Raw genomic sequence first — 16,416 nt, 5'->3', positions numbered from 1 at the left:
ATATTCGTTCGGTGGGTTGGTATTCGATTTTCAAATTTGACATTCGAATATTCGTTTTAAATTTTTTTTTTTTTTTTTACACCTGGCATCCCCCTAGAAACGGTTCCCATTCGCGATTGAATGGGGTTGTCATGCGTTTTCTCAGATGGATAGCTCTCTCTGATTTGTCAATATGAACAATGAACACATAAATGTGTTTTTGCAAAACGGATATGAATCCGAACTTCAAATCCCGCGCTATAGGCAGATGTAATGGAGTGCACGTCACCAGCAACAGCTGCATTTTACTGATCGTCAGCTAAAATTTCTAAATCAAAGACCGCAATAAGAGAGAGCCCTGGTAAGATCATTTCGGTTCTTTACTTTTAATGAAGTTGATTGTGTGTTAAAGCATCTGCGACCCACTTTCACTTTGATTAGTTGCACGTTGGCTTGATGAATAGATGTTGATCTGCGGTGACGCGTGCTGTAAGCGTCGTCATATCTGGCTATAACATGATATAGCCTAAAACGCTCTGACACGGTTATTTTTTTAGCATTTTTGGGCGAAATACAATACTCTTATTTTAGAGCGCAGAACAGCGGAGTTTGTATGGGCAGAAGTGCATGCCTGAGCTTGTAGGCTATAAGCACACGGCTTTGACATTGTGGAAATAGAATAGAAACAATATATTAGCCTACCCTTTACTGTGTCAGTAATTACTGTGCTGCTGATTTCTGATTTGAGAGTTATTTGTTACTCAGAAAAATATTAGGCTGTGTTTTGTATCACTAGTGCAGTGTCCGTTCTCGGAGCCCTGCGCGTATTAATTCTGAACGTGTCACGTCTCGCGTGTCTATATTGCACCAAATGTGACACTGCACTCGTGAAGTCGATTGGATGAACGGTTCAAAATGCAAGATAAATAATCTAAATGCAAACAGACAGACACATAGAGATTCCTGCCTTTATTAGAGAGAAAAATATGTTCAGCCCCCTCCCTCCGAAGCTTCGAATATTCGATGTTAATTCCTATCGAAGCTTCGAAGCTCAAAAAATGGTATTCGGACCAGCCCTAAACTTTATGGAGTTAACCAAAAAAATGCCACCATTTGGTGGGTCTTTAAAGAATAGCAGCAAGCAATGCCATTACATCACTGCGCATTCAACAAAAAGCAACAGTGTTTACAGCTAAGGCAACTTACTTCATTTCATAAATAGAAGCCATTTATCCATAAGTGTTAAATACATACTAGAACTTTAATCTTAATTTTTAGATATGAAAAGATACTTGCGACTATTTAGAATGCAAAACAATGCGTAAATAATAATCCAAATATTCATGAATCACATAAAAACAAACAGTTCTGGATCTCAATTATTACTATAAATTGTGAAAAAGCAAGAAATCTAGACACAACAAAGGACTGCTGAAGACTGGCTAAATCTGGCTAAAAAGAACAACAACAACAACAAACTGGCTGAAATGTCAGAACTCAGACAGATTATATTAAAACTTAAAAAAACTGGGATCAAAAAATAAGTATATCCTGTAAACTCTTGACATCCAAATACGAAATATATAGTAATCAATCAGTTATTCAAAGAAGCAGCAGAAAAACGTCTGAGCTGTTAGTATAACCCAAATGACGGTCCCTCCTGCAGCTTGAAGCAGAAGTCGAACTTTTCCATTCCCTGTAGAGGTTAGACTGGGTGACTGTTTAACCATCATCCATCTTTGAACAGTGAAAGCCAAAGCTCAAAGTAAGGGCATGCTTCCACCTCTCCAAGGGCAGCTCTCATTAGCTTGAAATATAGTGGGCCTGAAAATCTCTTTCTGTCTGAACACATTCAACCATCTCAGCTAGCAACCGACTTTTCAACATCCTTGATTCCAGCACGAGATTCACTTAGAAGCCACCGACTGTGACAAAGAGGAAAACTTTAAAAGGAATACCTTCACCATGGATTCAAGTAACTTATGATACAAATGCCATAACTGCTATTCTTAACTCTCTATAACTTTCGTTAACATGATCAACTGAGATAGATAATGAGGAAGTAAACAACTAAAAAAAATCAGATGTACCATGGTGAGTTTAAACTGAAAGGTGGGGCCCTTGTGTAATGGAGAAAGGGCCTTTGTGTAGAAACTATCAGCCAATTAAAAGCCAACAATGGTTTTTACCAAATCCACGAGGTGAGCGTTTAGAGATAGGGCTTAGTATGCCATTGTTAGTAAACAGGCCTTCTCTGAGTGCACAATAACGCCAAACCAGCACCACCCACAACTCGCAAGGTCAATGAACTTCAGTAATACGCAAGCCTCAACATGCAAAAACAGAACACACCGCACTTACAGTCTTAATTTAACAACCATTTATCATAATGAACTTCAGATTGTACCATAATTTAATTGACTAAAATGCAGGCAGACAAAAACACTCAGTTGCGTGAGTTTAAAAAGTTCCGCAACTCTTGATGGCACGTGCCCAGTGGAGGAGTTGGGTCGATGCTGCATGTTTGTACACAATCTGGCAACTTTTAAGGACAGAGCTGCAAACAATTATATCGAATTATACCACAGCATTCTTGTCTGGTGTTCGTGGCTTTTAAAGAGAGCATTCCACTGCTTCCTGCTAGTTTCTCACTGGTGTCTACATTAAGACGAGAAGGTTCCCTAGATAGACGGGTATATGCTGTCAAGATCCCGAGGGAAAGCAAATGTGACATCTGCCGAAATAGCAAGATGGGATCTTAAAGGAATATCTTGACCTTTTCAATTACATTCAATGTTGACTAAAGCTTTTAAGCTTCAAAAAAAGGATGTAAAAGTATCATAAAAGCGGTCTATTTGAGTTGTAAGCTATATTTCAAGTCTTCTTAACTGCGAAAAACACCAAAAATTCAAGTCATTATTCAGTTCTAATCTTCCCCTCCACTAAGATGTTAAACGCTGCAACCAGACTGAGTCAGTGAACATGAGAAAAGAATCAGTCCAATTAAAGAACCGATTGATTGAACATCTAGGAATAAACATGTCAAAAAAGTAATATTGAAATATAGCACACTAGCCATATTAATCATTTTTATGATTATTTGATGGTGGTTTTGAATGCCGTTACGCCATTGCATTACACTGACCAGCTTTGTATTTTTTTTTATTTTTTTTTTACTATACCTTAAATGTTACAAGAAAAACTGACATATTGAAAATATAAGGAATATAAAAACAGGGGAAACTATCCCGACTGTGTGCTGGTGGAAATTTCTAGCTTAATGGTATGTTGGAAGATTATTTATTAGCAGCAGACACTGATTCTTCATCTTGCTGTAACCAGACAGGCTCGGTTCAAGGCCACAGAGAGCTTCATTTGACAAACCTCTGACAGGATGATTTCACGAGGGGGATGTGACCCACAGAAGATTCCGGACAGGCTGTTAAAACGCAAAACTACGCCGTGCCTTCCGCTTCCGTGCCATACCCAAAGGAAGACAAAGTGCAGAGGTCTGCTTTATCAATCTAACCTGACTGAAGCATTGATTCAATGATCTATTCAATGGTTTCCCATACTGCTTATCAAGCAAGTGTTTTCTGACCTAAGAACACTCAAATGGATTCACACATCCAGGGTCCTGCAAAACCAACTCATTCTTTAAGTGACTCAAGTTAAAGCATTTGAATTCAGGGATCATGGGTCATATGAACTTTGGTGACATCCGGGTAATATTTATGCTGTAATAAGCTAAGCAAAGTCCACCAATGTCAATATTTGCCTTCTGGTTATTGTGGAGGCACAATAATCTGCATTGTAATGTACAAGTGCACTTTCACATACAAAAACATTTTAGTGAATCCTGTTATCATACACCTGCATAAAATGACCAGGGCCTTATTTCACAAAGCATCTAAGCTTGGTGCCAAATTGGTTTCTACAAATCCATTTAGGATTACAATGCTTTTGGAAAATGAAGCCCAGATCAAAAAAGGGCAACATTCGAAGTGATGTCAAAACCAATATTACAGTAAACCGGAAATAAAAAGTGACATTTGCACAATTTCTGATAGTACATTTTAGGGAAGTAATTCAGAAAAATGATTTTGTAAATGTTAAAGTGTTTTCACAATAGAGTATCACCCTTTTATTGTGCAAATACAGCCCAGAATCCTAAATTCCAATATGTAAATATCTAGAGTTTGATAAATGTACAGCAAAGCAGACTGATCAAAGGACATGCATATTTAGGCTTCCCAGAAGGAAGTGACCTGCTGCATTATGAGTCAAGGGGACCATAAAACAAGCCTCATTAAAGGCAATTTTCAACACATATTCTGTAAGATAAAGAAGATAAAATCTTCTCAGAATGAAATCCACACCCAAAGACTAAATATAGTCATTTTACAGTAAGAATTCTCCAAGCGCTTGGTGCTGAGTACATTCCACTGAGCTGAGGACAATGTTGAAAATCTTGGAGAGATTAAGCAAGCGGATAAAAAAAAAAAAATGCTAAAAATGTTCAGTCTTTTCTTCATTAAAATACTTCAGACTCAAACATGGACATTTTGACTGATGACAATAAAACAAAGAAAAACAGTAACAAATGGCCACTCACTCAACGCTTGCTTCCAAGACAAAAAAGGCAATAAAAAAAACTATAGAGACTGACATTTGTTTACAATCTCATTTCTTATTCGGAATCTTAACCTTAATGCTGGATGCTACATGAATAAGCAGCTAAAATGCCTTCTGTGCTATTAAACAATCCACAGCAAATATTGAAAAAAAATGTATAGTAAAAAAAGGAAAGCCTAAGGCGTGGATTTGCGTATCACCATCATGATAACCATCAACGTTCCCATTAGACGTTGCCATTTCAATTCGTGATAATCTGTCCAGTCACCGTAACCAACTGAATAAATGAGCCATAAAGTAGCAGGAATGGCAGAAAGAGGCTGAAAAGTGCTAGAGTCCTCACAGGAAACCGGCCAGACCCACATCACCATTAAAACTACAGATGTGTGCTCTTATAAAGAGGTGTATGTTTGCATGAGGAACACTAGGCCCAGCCTGCACAAGAGGTTACCGACGGTCGCATCCAGCCGCACAGCTGATGTCCCAGTTTCACTGTAGACACATAAGGTCTATTGTTCCAATGCATATATAGCTGGCTGGCTGACAACATCTAATATAGGGAATTGAGCATAGCTGAGAGGTTTCAATTTTAGAGGTGATTTCAGAACTTCAGAAAAAAGAAACAGCATTTGCAACCAGTTTCAATTCCATATTGTGACACATTTCTGGGCCAATCAAATTGCTCAAGACATACCGTAAAAAAAAGTTGCTGCTTTAAATGTTTAAGTTCAATCAACTTGGATGTTTAAGTCATTTCAACTTAAATTACATTAAATTGACTTTGAAAAGTTGAATCTTGTATAACTTAAGTTGAAAATTGCTTTACTTATTTTGATGAGTTGAAGCAATGTAAAAACATATGTTGTCAGAACTTATTGATCATATAATAATTTGTATCACCCAGTTTTTGACTGCAATGTGATAGCTTCAGTTAAAGTTTTCACTCACTAGCATCTTGAGGTAATTTATTTTATTTTATTTATTGTTTGCTGTAAACGGTATTGCATTAACTGGCATTAAATTACTACTGTAAGTTAACTTTTGGCAAGGTTTTTGAAGGACTGCAATTAAAGCTGCACAATTAAAGGATTAGTTCACCCCAAAATGAAAATTTCCTAATAATTTACTCACCCCAATGCTATCCAAGATATCTTTCTTTCCTCAGTGGGAGAGAAATTATGTTTTTTGAGGAAAACATATTCTGAATTTTTCTTCTAACAATGGACTTCATTGGTTACCATAGTTTTTAAGTCCAAATCAATGCAGTTTCAAAAGTCTTTGAAGTGTTTAAACGGGCTGTACGCGATCACAGCTGAAGAAGAGGTTGTTATCTAGCGAAACGATAGGTCATTTAAAAAATATATATATAATTTATAGACTTTTTACCTTCAATAGTTGGGATTGAGCTGATCAACAAACGGACAGGGATATACGTCATCACGTTGAAAGGTCACGCCGGCGCCGGCAATACTATTTGAACTACTATTCATATTCATCAGAATGTTATTCATATACTATTCATATTCATATACTATTCATATTCATATTCACTGAATACTATTACTATACTTATAATAGCAAATAATACTATTTGAACTATCCTCCTACGTACGGTCGCATTGTAAACAGTGGGGCGGCACTTCTGCCGGCGTGACCTTTCAACGTGATGACGTAGTTCCCTGTCCGTTTGTTGATCAGCTCAATCCAAGTCTATAAATTATATATTTTTTTTGAAAATGACCTATCGTTTCGCTAGATAACAACCTCTTCTTCAGCTGTGAAACGCGTACAGCCCGTTTAAACACTTCAAAGACTTCTGAAACTGCATTGATTTGGACTTAAAAAAGATGGTAACCAATGAAGTTCATTGTTAGAAGAAAAATCCAGAAATGTTTTCCTCAAAAAACAATTTCTCTCCCACTGAGGAAAGAAAGACATGGATATCTTGGATGGCATTGGGGTGAGTAAATTATTAGGAAATTTTCATTTTGGGGTGAACTAATCCTTTAATTGTTAAACGATCCACGTTAAAACACCCATGTTTTTTAAACCTGTCTATTAAAACTTTTACAAAATCACACCAGAACATTCAAATATATGCGTTGGCGCTGCCGCTGAGCCAAAGAGAGTTGTTGTCATGTAAAAGTATGAAACAAGCTAACAAAGCTTCACAAATAGTCTTAACCACACAGAAGGCCTATTGTTATTTCTGTAACAAATATTCATATTATCACAGAAGAACTGGGATAAAAGTTTTTAGGTTGGATATAAACACTGATGTCTTGAATCGCTCATTCAAACCAATTTTTTTTAAATAAAATAATACAATTATTGACTAAAGGGGGACTTTATATTCTGTAAAGCTGCTTTGAAAATGTTTATTGTGAAAAGCGCAATACAAATAAATTTGAATTGACAATTACTAAATAGTTACTTGGCTATAGGTTAACTATTTTCCATCCAAGTTGACGTCAGCCAAATGGCCTTTTCGGAGTTAAAACAAGATTTTTCTTTGGAATAATGTGCACTAAGGAATCGTGCAAAAAAAAGACTAGGAACATGCCTAGAACATGCCTATTTTATAATAAGGTAAAATTGAGTTCAAGTTGACTTAACAATGACATTTGTGTGTATCCGGTGCTAGCAAGTAACCCAATTCTGCAAAACTCAACGTGCACTGATAACCCCAGGGCAGATAAAAGATAAAAGACATGACGTCACACAGAAAGGGGAGAGCCAGGTCACTTGGCAGGTGTACGACAACAAAGAGAAGAGCCTCACTAATAGTCTTTGAAAGCACATACACACATGCAGTCTTAGAGGAAACACCGTGCGCCTCCTGCACGTCAGGAATCCTCAATCTTTGGCTACTAGCTGACAGACCAACTAGTTCTTCTGTGCTGAGAAATTACATAATGCCTTTACTGTAGTATAACAACAAGTCCCTTGTTTAGACTTTCTTGAGCACAGAGAACTTTGGCAAAAACGTTTCTGGAAGAGTTGCATCACAAGTGTCTTTCTAAAGCTACTTTTAAAACGCATTACTGTTTTGTTTTGTTGAACACTTAAAAATGCATTGCATTGCAAAATTTGGGGGCCAACAGGAGGCAAAACACTCCGAAAAATTAATGTGGTTTTTCCACAGCACTCCAAAAGAATCGGGCCAAGGAAGAAAACACTTTCCAAAAATGTAGTGTTTCACTCCATAAACAAACTACTAAAACCTCTTCAGCTGACTGCTAAAACCAATCAATCAAACTTCATCTAGCTGACGATGTTCTTCATAGTTCGAAGCGAAAACAACATGCTGTACATGCGATGAAACGGTAAAAAGCAGCTTTTCCTCTAGCAAACAAAATATCTGACATTTCTGGGCAAGCAACGGATGTTCATTGGAACTGTCTTGTTGTTTGAAAGCTACTCCAAACCAGTTGAGTCTGAGAGGCTGGACTTTCCTCAAGTATGTGCTGAATCACAGAACACTGTTTCTGTCTGCTTGGCCACTTTAATGAAAAAGCAGGAGGCCCGGGAGACTTGTATGATCTCCGTTCACTGATGGAAACGCTAAAAAAAAAAAACGGAGAATTAACCAAAAGATAAGCAGGTCGACTACATTGGGAAAGTCTGGACTTTTATTACATTATTCATATATTGATTCCACATCAGCACAATCCTTCACACATCTGGAAAGCATTGAAACCTACAGCCCCCATTGAGAGAATTAGCCTTCCTGGGATCTGTGCGTAACCATGGATCTCTCTGATTACTAAAAGGTGACAAATGGAACTCTTACGCCTGCTCCTCCAAATACAATTCGGAGAAACCGCACTGTGTCTTAGGGTGTGTTCACATTTGTAGTTCGGTTCTCTTGGTTCTTTTAGTCCGGACCAAAAAACCATTTTTTAACACCGAACCTAAAGATACAAAACAAAAAACGGCTTTTATGACGGAACTTGTCAAAGATCAAAACCAATGCTGTGTTCTGGGCTAAATGCGCTCGCAAAATATGCGTATATATGATGATATATGATTGAGCTGACAATTCGTGAGGAGCTTCTAAAATGTGTAAAAGAGTCAAAACAGCAGCAGGAATCTCTCCGTCACACACTCAAATGCAGATCTGCTGCGAGGAGTCGCGGTTCAGATGCCTGTACCGAACTGTGATGGGCAACATCGTGACTATGACGAGAAAAAACAGGTATGCTTGAGCAGTCTGTCCTTTTTTGGGTCGCATCTTGTGACATCATTTCCTGTTTTTGGTTTGTTTACATGTCTTTGGTCCATGTTGCGCTGATATTTCAGTCGAACCGAAACAGAGTTTGTTTGAAAGTGGACAGAGACCCGTCTTTTCAGAGGTTCAGTCCACTTTTTTAAAGGGATAGTTCGGCCAAAAATGATATTTAACCCATGATTTACTCACCCTCAAGCCGTTCGAGATGCATGTGTCAATCTTTTTTCAGACGAACACATTTTCAGTTATTTTAGAAAATGTCTTAGATCTTTCAGTGGTTATAGTGTGAAGCTATGGGGTCCACCTCCTCCAAGTCCCAAAATGTGCATGCATCCTTCACAAAAGTAATCCATCCGGCTCCAGGGGGATAAACGAAGGCCTTCTGAGGGTAATCCGTGCGGTTTTGTCGTAAAAATATACATATTTAAAACTTTATAAATGAAAATAACTGGCTTCCGGTAGCGGTCGACGCGCGTTCACGGAGATGGATGCTGGCGTATGACGTAGTTTAGGAAGCGTCGTGACGTAGAACGAACGTGATAGCGCAGCCAGAGAGCAGAGCAAAACAAAACTCTACGTTCGTTCTACGTCACGACGCTTCCTACGCTACGTCATACGCCAGCATCCATCTCCGTGAACGCGCGTCGACCGCTACCGGAAGCCAGTTATTTTCATTTATAAAGTTTTAAATATGTATATTTTTATGACAAAACCGCACGGATTACCCTCAGGTGGACCCCATAGCTTCACACTATATCCACTGAAAGATCTAAGACATTTTCTAAAATAACTGAAAATGTGTTTGTCTGAAAAAAGATTGACATATGCATCTCGAACGGCTTGAGGGTGTGTAAATCATGGGTTAAATATCATTTTTGGCCGAACTATCCCTTTAAGTGTGCACCAGGGTTCGTATGGCAGCGTTCACACTTATTCAAATTCTAACCGATCGCAATTGGGTTTGTTTTAATTGAAGTATGAAGTTGTGAACACACCCAGCTTATTCCCTTTATTTGTTTTATTTTCCCTCATCATAGCTTAAAAGGTTTTTGCCTTGCTTTAAAGGAGTGTTCTAGGTTCAATTAATACTACTACTACTAAAATTATACTACTAACTAAAATTAATAATTTTTGAATGGTAGTGTATAGCATAAGAAGCTGCTGCAACAACATTCAGTCTAAGTGTGTGGGTATTGTATGTCATTTCATATGACATCCAATACTGACTGGCCTGCTGAATGTAGAGCAAAGTACAGTGTGAGCAAGAGGCTCTTCAAATATTCAGTTTTGAATATGCAGAATCTGAAAGGGAATAGAAATTATCTTTAAAACAAACCCACCCTGCACATACCAACAAAAAAAGACAAACCAAATTTGAACCATCATGCCTTATTTGGTCAATGATGACCACCAACATAGATTAGATTATGAACGTTACTGCGGCACAATCTTTCCTAAATGATCAATCCCCCAGGAATTCTACCAAAGAAGCTAAAACTGCATTCTCTGTAATGGGATACAGATGAACCCTGTTGGATTTCTTCTGGCAGTGGATTCATCTCCATAATCATTTGCGGACACTTTCACTGTTTGACAACTATGTCTTGATAAAGCACAAGCTCGAAATTTGGAGGAACAAAACACTTTTTTTAATGCCATTAAGTTTTTACGTGTGGTTCGTTAAGGTGGCAAATACTTTGAAAGTACTGAGGAAATTTGCAAGGTTATTCGATTTTTGATCTGGCCAGAAGCAACAAGATTTCCACAAGCAATTCCCAAAGGAGCAAAAGTGCAACATACTGAAAAATGTAAATCAGTTGTTCTCAGCTGGTAACGGACAGCAAGGGAAAACAATAATGCAACTATAATGTACAGTTAGTAGGGGTGTAACAATATATCGTGTCACAATATATCGCAATACAAAAATGCAACAATATGTATCGTGGATAGTTCACCCAAAATAAAAATTACCCTGTGAGAAAATATTTAAGTTTTCAGAGTCAGTACTACATTAAACTACAATATATTATGTTGAATATAATGTATAATAATGGGGGAATATTAGTGGGTCCTGATAATGCTTATGTTACCAGTAAAAAGTGGCCTACATTATTTTTAATATATCTAGCCAGTGACAGAGTGCAAGCATATTCGTCTAAAATAATTCTGTATTTTCAGGTTCAGAATCATGAATCATGAATATATTTATTCTGGTGTCACCACTGTCCAAGCCTATTCATTTACACCCACAATGTTATATCAAATTTAGCATTTAATCAACAGTACATTTTTTCTTAACCTTTTATTATATGTCTTGGAGTATCGCAATAATATCGTATCGTGAGTTCAGTATCGTGATATGTATCGAATCGTGAAATTAGGGTATCGTTACACCCCTAACAGTTAGGATAGCAAAATTCATTGTCACGTATTTCACATTAATATTAAAAATGTCAAATGTTTTTTTTGTTAACTTTTGAGCAATAATCGATGTTGGTACTTACAAGATCTGAAGCAAAACCAGTTGAGAACCACTGCTTTAAATGAATAATAGAGGAAGGCCAGGAATAACAGACGAACCAATACAAAACACACCCTGGGAATTCCAAAGCTTCTAGACATAAGAACAATAATCTGAGGACTGTGGAGTCTGAGGAACACACAAATATGTATACTGTACATTTATATTTATAAATGTACTAAATATATATATTTCTAATAAAATGCAATGGACAATCTTAACAGTGTTTACTACTCTGCCTTTGTCCTTGATTCAGTCATTTCAGGCTACAGTTTCCTTAAACTCAGGAAGGATAATACATTAACAACTAATGACAGTCAAGTGCCATCATCTGATGAGATCAATTTATATACAGATGACTGTGCATGCAAGTATCTTCACAAATATGTTGCATGCTTCGAGTATGACTCCTTTGAAGATGAAAGACTCGGGTTAAATGTTAACACCATTTATATCAAACTGCAGAAAGATTAGAATATGAGCACAGAGTTCCGGTCTACAGAACTGGTCGATACGGTCTATTGATATAAATATGTCATATTGCTCAGGTGAGTTCAGATCAACATCAAAAGTGTGATCCTTATTCCAAAAGACACCTGTCAGCCAATAGTTCAATGGTTTTGGTTAACTTGTGTGTTTAGTCTAATTATAAAATCATCTTTCTTTCAAAATCAGAACTGAGACCAAATAAAATAACCAACGTGAAAAGTAGACAAACAAAAGTAAAAACTCTAAACAAAAGTTCACAAATTATTGCAATTTTTTTTTTTAAATATCTATATAAATTTAAACCAAAAATAATAAAGTCATTGCAATGCAATACAATAAATAAAAGTCCCTTCTGGAAAGCTGATAGTTGTGTTTTGGAACATGATAGTTTTCTAGTTGGTTCAAAACCACCAGCTACCAGCTGGTCATACCATCTTAAGTTAGTCAAGATCATTTTGGTTGCTGGTAGAGCAGATAATGACTGCATTTACATGGAGAACAATACTATGATTGATTAATATAAAATATTATATAGAATGGATATTGTGACGAAATACTGAAATATTGTGACCATTCACACAAGATAAACCAATAAAATACAAATACAAATAATACAGAACTATTCCAAATTTGCTTTAAATGTAAAGTACGTTAACAAAATCAATATAGCGACAAGTCAAAGCATCTTCGCGTATTAGAAATTATACTACAAATACAAAAATACTGAAAAAATGTGAAGCATCTACACGTTTTTCGAAATAAAAAACATCGTCTTAATCAGAAAAGTATGCTTATTTAAATATGACAAGCGTGGTCCAATTAAAGACCAGCTCCCATGTTCCACACAGTTATAAGATGGACCTACCAGCAGGGGTTAACATCTTGTTGCAAATAAGTTATTATGAGTCAAATAAAACATAATTTACACTCAAAGCAGAACAACCAGGTAACATCACAGTACACAATGACTTTACAGCAGTCCTGGTAGAAAAACCAAGGCTATCTTACCTCGAACGCTGCAGTGCTCAAAGCGTGCTTCCCTCGTTCACTCTCATTCCCTTTAAACGCTCACAAAACACCATCCAACATCGTCTTCCACGAGTCTTTGGCTAGTTACCGCAAACACACCGAGATGCCCTTCTATTCCACTAGTTGTGCAATGAACGCGGCGAGACAAACTACCTTATTACAATGTTGTGCTTCAGCGTTTGACTGGAGTACAAAAAAAAACGTTCAAAAATGTTTCGCAACAAACCGCTTGTTACAACGTTGCAACTTTTATTCTACGCTGTGAATTTGACGAATGTAAAAAGTCTCAGAATGTAGAGACAAAAATCACTTGTTACACTGTTGCAACTTCTATTCTTCTAGTCCGCACGCCTCATAGGGCGGGACCAACAGTTAGTGGGAGCTATGAGGTGTCTCTACAAACCCGAGCCCTGCCTGGCGCGTGCTTCTCTGTGGATTCATTCAAAGAGCTTTAAGAGAATATTTGGCCAAACTCATTTATCTGTCCTGAAGTAGATTACCGTGCACGGATACTAATATTGTGGTGTATTCATTTTACATTGGTATAGTTAAAGTCATGACTGTAGTGTTTAGGGTCCAATGTTATTTAAAGTTTTTTTTATTTATGTATTTCATATTTATAACCGACGACTGTCTAAGAAGCCATGTTGCTGAACGCCAATGATATTTTTTGTTCGATGTTTCAAATGAAAATTCAATGCCAAATAACAAGTTATAAAATGAGTGCGGGTGACCTCTTGTGTCCAGTTCAAATATTACAACTCTGATCATTTCTTTCTATCTATCTATCTATCTATCTATCTATCTATCTATCTATCTATCTATCTATCTATCTATCTATCTATCTATCTATCTATCTATCTATCTATCTATCTATCTATCTATCTATCTATCTATCTATCTATCTATCTATCTATCTATCTCTGTCTGTCTAAATTATTTGTCTATATATACTAAATTAAGATAAAACTAGATAAACTTTCTGTATACCAAACCATGTAATGCCAATCTGTGCGTTCTTTTAGTTATGTAGTTCCAATAAATCCCCTCTTTATTTTCGCACTTATTTCCTCTCCTTCCTCACAGTGCTGCAGCCGAGATGAAAGATGGAGAAAAGACCCAAGAGTCTTCTCTGGTTTCACTGCTACCACGTGTCTGCTGTCTATCAAGGACTGTGGTGCTTTCTTTGGCTCTTAAATGAATCGAGACTCCTTTCAAATTTCCAATTCAAATGAGCTTTATTGGCATGACAAGTTATACACTAAAGCATTTAGTAGGACAGTCTATGTACTTTGAGTTTTGTGTGTGTGTGTGTGTGTGTGTGTGTGTGTGTGTCACTGTTTGGACTACTCTTCCCTCTTTTTGTGGCAGGAATTGATGTACTTTGCAGTCTCTTTTTTCACAAAGTACATATTGAGCTTGTGCATTAATCTGTATAGTACAACAATATGTATATTGTTTTTGTGTTGTTTCATTCTAATTAGCTTGGTAGTTTTCTATTTGCACATTAATCATTTGGTTGGGCCGTATTCTGTGGATGAGGGCGTCAGGGTCCTGAGGCTGATTATTGTTAGTCGTGTTTAGTCTGTTGTGGTCACACAACATTTGATGGCTCTTTTCTCAATGTGGATTAATAGAGGGTTTTGGCCTAATTCTGCCCTGCATGTGTCATAGGCCAGTAAGAGCTGTGCGTGTAAACCTCACTCCCCTGATCTCAAGAGGCGCGCTAGCTTCTAACATTAGAGGCTAAGGTCTTTAGCGTCCTTGTTAGCACGCCCGCCTCCCACGCAGGAGACTCCGGTTCAAATCCTGCTCAGATGAGGATGAGTAAGACTGGTTACACATGGATTATTAGGTGAATTTCAACCCAAGGTACAGTTTGTGGCATGGTCAATTTTGGTCACAGCAAGGGTGAAATTGTATTTCTCACCTTTTTTTCTCTTACTCTCTGTATCTCTCTCTCTCTCTCTCTCTCTCTCTCTCTCTCTCTCTCTCTCTCTCTCTCTCTCTCTCTCTCTCTCTCTCTCTCTCTCTCTCTCTCTCTCTCTCTCTCTCTCTCTCTCTCTCTGTATCTCTCTGTATCTCTCTCTCTGTCTCTCTCTCTCTCTGAGGTCTGTCTTGGGTTAAATAAATAAGAGAACACGAGGAACGCTGGCTCCGGTTCCTGTCATGCTGGGCTGCTCCAGAACACACTGATCTCAGACACTCGCTGCCCAGCAGAGACTCACAATATGACATGTTTGTGAACTTCTGGTAAAAATGCTTCAAAAAAGTCTATATATTTTTGTATCATTTGTATAATGTATTATAATGTATGATTATATTATTTCGGGTAACTGAAACCGGGACTAATATATTACTGTAAAATGGTTTTGTACATATATGCCTGGTTTCACAGACAGGGCTTAGATTAAGCCAGGATTAGGCATTAGTTCAATTAGGGCATTTAAGTAGCTTTTATAAATGTGCCTTAGAAAAAAAAACTTACGGGTGTGTATCTTGAGACAAAACAATGGCTCTGACATATTTTAAGATACTGTCTATCAGTGCTTTCAGTTAAAACAGCTCAAACATGCATTTTAGTCTGGGACTAGTCTTAAGCCTTGTCTGTGAAACCGGGGGATTGCCTAATGACTTTTTTTTCCTTAGCTGGTAATTTAAGATAATATAATTTCCACACAAATGAATATTTCATGTCCACATATTAATTTATTTGGTGAATTTTACATCTTCATTGATAGAAAACATTACCAAATAATTATGGAAATGGAAGAACAAATGATTCTTCCCCAAAAGCGATTCTTTCGATATGGTTATAATGAAATTTGCTAAGTTTAGCAGAAAATGTGTATAAAATTCTCAACTTGTTTTTATGCGTCTCAGAATTATGCTGACGCAGGCTAAGCCTTAATGTTAAAAAGGATGCAAAAACGTATAAATTATTCAGAGTTGTTCTCAATTGTTCTAGTTTGCATGGCTTTGAACACTGTTCTTCAGATATTTCGCAGATCTCACATGGATTCATTATTTTAATAAGGTTTGGGAGATTTGTCCCAAATGTACTGTAGGCCTAAAATAATAATAATTATGCACCCCTGTAGTGTTATATCTGACCTGTAGAGGACGCTATTGATCTCAGAATGATAGACAGTTTTACTATACAAAACTTTCCAGCCCATGCATCTCCCACCCCAATCATTTTTTCTTTTTTTTGTAAAAAAATTATTAGATTATTGCTTTATGTATAATATACACTTATAATAATAATAAATGTATTTTATTTATTTAATTACTTATTTAAATATTTATTTTTTTGTCTTTCCAAAGCAACATTATAGCACCATGGTACTTTTTTGTAAATATGGAAATCCTGATATAATTTTTTTTTTTTTTTAACTATGTACATTTTAAAGTGTTTATGCAAAAATACAGTTAAATAGGCTTTTTCTCTAAAGACAGAAATATTGAAACATGTTTATTCATTTATTTCGCTAGCATCTAGTTCATTTGAAACATAAAAGTGTGCAAACAG

At 36.8% G+C, this 16,416-nt stretch overlaps 2 protein-coding genes across 8 annotated transcripts in view; one reads left to right on the top strand and one right to left on the bottom strand.

The window, feature by feature from the left end:
• The window catches only part of LOC311283441 (A-kinase anchoring protein 13), a 92,773-nt gene extending 79,537 nt beyond the window's left edge, over window positions 1–13,236 (bottom strand). For all 7 annotated transcript variants that reach the window (XM_084397832.1, XM_084397835.1, XM_084397836.1 and 4 more), the window contains exon 1: window positions 12,864–13,236. The gene's annotated coding sequence lies outside the window, so the exon portion shown is untranslated. The remainder of the gene's footprint in view (window positions 1–12,863) is intronic.
• A 1,784-nt stretch (window positions 13,237–15,020) lies between these two features.
• The window catches only part of sv2bb (synaptic vesicle glycoprotein 2Bb), a 43,243-nt gene continuing 41,847 nt past the window's right edge, over window positions 15,021–16,416 (top strand). The window contains exon 1 of the mRNA XM_084396717.1: window positions 15,021–15,137. The gene's annotated coding sequence lies outside the window, so the exon portion shown is untranslated. The remainder of the gene's footprint in view (window positions 15,138–16,416) is intronic.

This window comes from Rutilus rutilus, assembly GCF_951802725.1.
Source record: "Rutilus rutilus genome assembly, chromosome: 23".
Classification (NCBI taxonomy): Eukaryota; Metazoa; Chordata; class Actinopteri; order Cypriniformes; family Leuciscidae; genus Rutilus; species Rutilus rutilus.
This window is presented reverse-complemented; position numbering and strand designations above follow the sequence as displayed.